The 5,489-nt window shown below is 36.9% G+C and overlaps 1 non-coding gene across 1 annotated transcript; it reads right to left on the bottom strand.

Moving 5' to 3' along the window:
* Window positions 1-1,195: 1,195 nt before the first annotated feature.
* LOC116087870 lies at window positions 1,196-1,327 on the bottom strand. Its single transcript, XR_004117660.1, has one exon. It is a non-coding gene; the product is annotated as a small nucleolar RNA SNORA70 (small nucleolar RNA).
* Window positions 1,328-5,489: the final 4,162 nt, after the last annotated feature.

The raw sequence follows: 5,489 nt of genomic DNA, 5'->3' as shown, positions 1-5,489 counted from the left end.
AACAACAACAAAAAAAAAGAATCTAGAAAGGAGGAAGGAAAAAAAAGTCCGGTTGAACATTGCTGTGTTTCAGTTTCCTGAGACTTAAGCAGCACAAATGGAAAAATTCAAGTGAAGGATTTGATCATTTGAAAACAGTAGTCCTTTACTCTTTAACATCATCATCATCATCATCAACAGCAACAACAACAACAACAAAAGAATATTTCTGGATATGTTCTTTCTTCTTAAGCACTGAACTGGGGAAACAAAAAAATTGCAAAGTTATCAAACTTTATTCCATATGACTGAGACTCTGAATTACAAATAAGAACATATTTGCAAATTAATGATTACAGCAAATATCTTAAATGGATGGTCAGATACAAGTTTAGTTTTTACAGGAGGGGTTTGAGCTATGGAGTGCCTGGCCTCATATAGAAACAAATGACATGTCATAAAGTTTTCTGAGACCTCCACACTGGCCAACTAATGATATATATATTTATATTAATAGAAGATACAGGGTCTTAGTAAAAGAGGACCTCTTGGAATTTATTACATAGTCTAGATTTGCTTCAGAACTACGATCCTACTGCCTTACTTTTCTTAGCACTGGAGATTTGCTAAGTGTTAACAAGCCTGGGTTTATGGCAACCTCTGTGTGAGATGATATAAGTTTCTCATTTAAAATTGTAAGTATATACATTGTGTACCCTGCCCATTCTCACCTTCCCACAGTCTGTATATGTGGGAAATATATACATATACGTATACATATACATATATATGTGTATGTGTGTATGTGTGTAAATGTGTGTGTGAGAGAGAGAGACTAAAATAACAGATATTAAAACAGATATAAAATTCAAGAAAGAAAATTTTGGTTCTTCTGATGGAGCCCACACAACATTAAAAATTTTCCTCTGAATCTTGAAAATCCTCATTTTCTTATTACTTTCAAATTAAGTAAATTAAAATAGCATAAGCAAATCATTGTATATTAATTACAGCTGTTAATAATATTCTAGTTGTTTTATATGTTTTAATTTGTGAACATTTTATTACTAAAAATAGAAGAAAAAAACCTAACTTTCAACTATCGTCCTTTCTTCAAAAACAAAAAAACAAAAAAGCAAAACACAAAAATAACTACCTGCTTTTTTTTTTTTTTTTGGAAACTCTTATTTCTTTCTATCGAAGTACCTTTTTTCTTTTTAATCTCCTGGGTTCCTTAGAGCAACCTATATAAGAAATAGGCAGCATACACTACCCAGGAGGCTGTTGTATGTAGCCATTGTACTCGAAATACCTTTTTAAAAATAGTATTTTAATTTGTTTTTTGAAATTTTATATACTCATACAATAATTTTGTCATATGCATCCACAACTACCTCCCTCCAATTCCTTCTTATGATCATTTCTTATATGTGGTCTTTTCCAACTTCACCTCCTTTTTTTGTTTTTAATTTTGTTTTGAGACAGAGTCACCCTATGTCTATCTGCTTGCTCTAGAATTATCGATGTAGATTAGGATGGCCTTACATTCTAGAAAATCCACGTCCCTTTGCCTCCTAAGTGCTGTAATTAAAACTATGAGCTATTATGATGGGTTCATGAAGCCTTTAGTGTGGCTTATGTGTATACACAGACATGGAACCATCCTCTTGATGAAGGGCAATTTGCAAGGAGTCACTTTCCCAAAGGAGAGCCAAGAGTGACAGGGGACAACAAAAGGGAGGTCAGGATTCTGTAAGGGTTTCAGGCTAGAGTGGAAGATAGGACCATGAGGACAAGGAAAGCTTAGAAGGTGGGTTAGAAACCACTAAGGCTACATGAAGACTCGTAAGGAAATACAGAGTTTGTAAGCTAATTCAAATAGTACACAGGTGCTGCAAAGATGGCTCCACTTCTATTCTTGGAAAGGAAGAGATTTCATTTTCACTCACATTAAATAGATCATAATCACTTGTAACTGCAGCTGCAAGGGGCCTAATGCTCTACTTCATCCATTATGGGAACTATGGTCATGTGCAAAAGCACACCCTAGAACACACAGGCATACGCCTAAGTTTAAAATAATAAATTAGTTTAAATTGTTTGTGTGTGTGTGTGCATGTGTGTGAGTGTGTGTACAGGGATTTGAGCACAAGTACCTTGCATATATTGGTAGAAAATATTTTGTCTAGAAAACATGGGGTGTTAAATGAAATTTTTAGTGCCAGAGACTAGATACTTCAATATGAGTTGAAGTCTCTCTAACTTTTCTTTTTTGTATCCTGTCTCTAAATTATCAGATGAAATATAGAGCCACTGAATGAACAGCCAATGATTTGAGTGTGTTGGATTACAGATACAGCATATTTATTGGTTTCATGTTGTAGATGCATATTTGTGTAAGAAGGTGTGTCCTGATGCTTCGTGCCAACACTTGTCTCCACATGGGTACAGTTTTCTCAGAAATCAAAGCTGTGTTTGTATTTATAACTGCTAAGAGTGTCTTGATGGGAAGAGTTATCACAGTAAGATTATAGAGAACTAAATATAAATCATTCATTCAAATATCAATTAGAAGAAAAAACTTTTCATCAGTGGATGTTCCTAATGTTCCATCAAGTGGAAAAGCAATATTCTAATAAAGACAAAGCAAACAGACATTTTGAAATTATTGACCATATTATAATGCAATAAATGATTTAAAGATGCTAATATGATTAGCAATGGACATGTCCCCTTATGTCATTCATAAGTAATATCATAGATCAGAGGTCATAGTAAATCCAAAAATCTGGACCCATGGACTTTCCTCTAAATTGTCTGTGACATCCACAATGAGAATAATTAAGCAACATAAATAAAACATCTAGTATCTAAGAGGGTATAAGTAATAGATTTCAGTAATAGGAAGATGAATGAGGAAGTTATGGAGAAAGAGAAATGTGATCATGGAACAAGACCAAAAGAATCAAGATGGCATGAGCTCAGGAAAAATAGTCTATAGCTATTTATTGATTATTTTCTTAACTTTAAGACGATGAAGCCCTAAATTCAAAATGTGATAGTGCCTATTAAAATCTCTAGTATATTCCAGTAACAAAGACACTCTGAGACTTGATGATTTAATACTAAGGAATCTTTATTCAATTTATACATAGTTCAAGTCTACTAGAAAAGAGAGTTGGGAAAATGAACACGACTGCACAAGACACACAGGGATGTAACCTGTTAAAAACTGCCTGTGTCACTTCATTGTGTCCCCAAGACGTCTGTAATTTGAGACTAAAAAAAGAAAAAGAAAAAGAAAGGCAAGGGACACTTGGACTGCGATTGGAAAGAACATTCAGAGTTTCTGCCTATTATTACTGAACCATCCCTAATCATAAGGTCACTCCTAAATACATAGGAAAAAAATCAGTCTTTTAGTGTGTCTAAAAATAAATCAATATTTGTAAATTATTCTTCAGTATCTAGCACACAAATGACTAAAGACCCTGTTTGAATCCTCACGCTTTCCTTCAGAGTTCAATGAGAACCTACATCATTTGTCCTTCTTACTATGACTTAGCAGGCTTGGTGAAGTCTGATTTCTACTAGATTTCGAGATACCATTGATTCTTTCTGCCCACAGGTCTCAGGACTTAAATAGTAGTTAATCTGGTAATTACATGAGAAACCAAAACAAACATCCAAACTAACATGTAAAAATCATATTACATTAAATTATATATGACTATATGTAATATATAATGAAATGTTTCCTGTCTTATTTATTCCCTCTTTGTACCTTGATTCTGCAGTTTTGCTAAAGCTAAGTAAATGTAGTAATGCAAAATTTCACTAAACGCACGGTGTGAGCAGATTTGTAAAATAATACCTCATTTGTAAGATATTGTCTCATTTGTGGAGAGGTATTTGAAATATGGTATGAATTATATTATGGGTCATATGAATTATCAGATTGTCATTGGCTGGTGCAACTGAATGATCTATGGGGAATGAAATACTGCATGCTCCTCTGAGACTCTAAAATCCTGGCCAAAGAAGAGGGTTTTTCTATTGCACAGGGAATTTTTTTCATTTGCATAGATGTTTATTACTTTTTTAAATCACTTTTATTTTTTACAGTCCAGCTGTTGTCCTTCTCCAAATCCCCACTCCCACTTTCCCTCATCCCATTTCTCCTCCCCACTGTCTCCCAGAGGAGACCCTGCCTCCCCCTCTACCAACTAGGCCTCCGCACTCCCTGGGGCTTCGAGTTTCTCTAGAGTTACATTTGTCTTCTCCCACTGAGGCCAAACTCGGCAGTCCCCTGCTTTATATGTGTCAGGGATCTTGGACCAGCTTGTGTATGCTGCCTTGTTGGTGGCTCAGTGTCTGAGAGATCTCAGGGGTCTGGAATAGTTGAGACTGCTGGTTGGTCTTCCTATGGGGTCAGCCTCTTCCTCAGCCTTTCCCTAATCCAACCATAGGGGTCTCTGACTTCAGTCCAATGGCTGGGTATGAGTATCTCCTTCTGTCTCAGTCAGCTGCTTGTTGGCCCTCTCCAAGGACAGCCATGCTAGGCTCCTATCTGTAAGCACACCATAGCATCAGTAATAGTGTCAGGCCTTGGAGCCTCCCATTGAGATGGATCCCAAGTTGGGTTAGTCATCTGCTGCAGCTAAAGCATCACTATCACGTGACCAATAGGGTTTATGTACTCAAAGATACTCCTATAAGCACAGAGCATGACCACTTCATGAGGATATTCTTGTTCATTATATTTCCTTTCTATCTATTTCTGGCTTGTGACCAATACATATTCCTTCTCATTTCATGTTTGTAGCTTAAACCATAAAGCTAAAGTTATATCAGAGTCTGATGATTCTGATTTATCCACTAACTCTTTTAAGGCTTAAAATTAGTTAGAGATGGATCTCTAGGTGTGGCAGTCTAGATGACCTTTCCTTCAGTGTCTGCTCCACTCTTTGTCCCTGCATTTCCTTCAGATAGAAGCAATTCTGGGTAAATATTTTTGAGATGGTTGGGTAGCCCCATCCCTCAAGGGTTAGGGGCAGTGCCTAATCATTGGATATGGTCTCTAAAGATTCCCTCTCTCTCCTTTGTTGGGTATTTCAGCTAATGTCATCTCCACTGGGTCCTGAGAACTCTTGCTTTTCTGGCATCTGGGCCTTTCTAGGACTACCCCCACCCCAGTTCCCCATCCCCTACTCTACATACCTCCATTCAGTTTCCTGACCCTTCAGTACTTCCCATGTCTTCTCTCACACCTGATCCTGCTACCCTTTACCCCACCCCCTCCTCTCTCTCTCCCATGTCCCTCTCACCCTCTACCTCTCATGTTTATTTTGTTTCTCCTTCTAAGTAGGGCTGAAGCATCCACACTTTGGTCTTCCTTCTTCCTGAGCTTCATATGGTCTGTGAGTTGTATTGAGGGTATTTTGAGCTTTTTGGCTAATATCCAGTTATCAGTGAGTACATACTGTGTGTGTTCTTTTGTGACTGAGTTA

Source organism: Mastomys coucha, unplaced genomic scaffold (genome assembly GCF_008632895.1).
Source record: "Mastomys coucha isolate ucsf_1 unplaced genomic scaffold, UCSF_Mcou_1 pScaffold13, whole genome shotgun sequence".
Taxonomy (NCBI): domain Eukaryota; kingdom Metazoa; phylum Chordata; class Mammalia; order Rodentia; family Muridae; genus Mastomys; species Mastomys coucha.
The sequence above is the reverse complement of the archived record's forward strand: the minus strand, read 5'-3'. Positions and strand labels throughout refer to the sequence as shown.